Below are 1,256 nucleotides of genomic sequence, written 5' to 3'. Positions count from 1 at the left end.
TAGGCAGATTTACTGTAAAAAACTTATTATTGAAATAATGTTTTTCGCTTTTCACAACATGGCACCAAAAGCGAAGAAGGAAGCTCCTGCCCCTCCTAAGGCCAAAGCCAAAGCAAAGGCTTTAAAGGCCAAGAAGGCAGTGGTGAAATGTGTCCACAGCCCCCCAAAAAGAGATCTGCACGTCACCCACCTTCCAGCATCCCAAGACACTGCGACTGCGGAGGCAGCCCAGATATCCTGGGAAGAGCGCCCCCCCGGAGAAACAAGCTCCACCACCATATTATCATCAAGTTTCCACTGACCACTGAGTCAGCCATGAAGAAGATAGAAGACAACAACACGCTTGTGTTCACTGTCGATGGTAAAGCCAACAAGCACCAGATCAAACAGACTGTGAAGAAGCTCTGGGACGTGGATGTGGCCATGGTCAACATCCTGATTCAGCCTGATGGAGAGAAGAAGGCATATGTTTGACTGGCTCCTGATTACGATGCTTTGGATGTTGCCAACAAACTTGGGATCATCTAAACTGAGTCCCGCTGGCTGATTCTAAATAGATGTATATCTTTTCACCATAAAAAAAGGAAATAATGTTTTTCATAAAAATGACAACTTAAAATCTTAAAGCTTATAGATTTGATTCTAATTATCTAGTAAGTATAATATTAGCTTCCTGTAAGCACTCAAGCAGAATAGAAACTTGTTTGTTGGCCAGGCACAGTGGTTCACACCTGTAATCCCAGCACTTTGGGAGGCTGAGGTGGGCGGATCATGAGGTCAGGAAATCAAGACCATCCTGGCTAACACTGTGGAACCCTGTCTCTACTAAAAATACAAAAAAAAAATTAGCTGGGCGTGGTGGCAGGTGCCTGTAGTCCCAGTTACTTGGGAGGCTGAGGCAGGAGAATGGCGTGAACCCAGGAGGCGGAGCTTGCAGTGACCCAAGATCGCACCACTGCACCCCAGCCTGGGTGACAGAGAGAGACTACATCTCAAAAAAAAAAAAAAAAAAAAAAAAAAAAAAAACTTGTTTGTTTTATATTTAATAGTGATAACTCTGAAGACATAGTTGTTTTATTACACAAAAAATATTAAATTTATCTTAATGAACTAAGTTGTCTCCAAATCGCGTTAACTTGAAAAACATTTGGATCGGTTCCTATATTTCTATGAGTTTGGGGAATATTTATTTATAAATGATTTTTTTTTCCAAGCCAAGTTAGAATAGAACACTTTTAGAGAATTTTATAAATGAA

The 1,256-nt window shown here is 41.2% G+C and overlaps 1 pseudogene; it reads left to right on the top strand.

The window, feature by feature from the left end:
• Positions 1 to 159: 159 nt before the first annotated feature.
• LOC111533202 lies at positions 160 to 528 on the top strand (annotated as a pseudogene).
• Positions 529 to 1,256: the final 728 nt, after the last annotated feature.

The sequence above is a fragment of the Piliocolobus tephrosceles genome, unplaced genomic scaffold, assembly GCF_002776525.5.
Source record: "Piliocolobus tephrosceles isolate RC106 unplaced genomic scaffold, ASM277652v3 unscaffolded_17706, whole genome shotgun sequence".
Lineage (NCBI taxonomy): Eukaryota > Metazoa > Chordata > Mammalia > Primates > Cercopithecidae > Piliocolobus > Piliocolobus tephrosceles.
The sequence above is the reverse complement of the archived record's forward strand: the minus strand, read 5'-3'. Positions and strand labels throughout refer to the sequence as shown.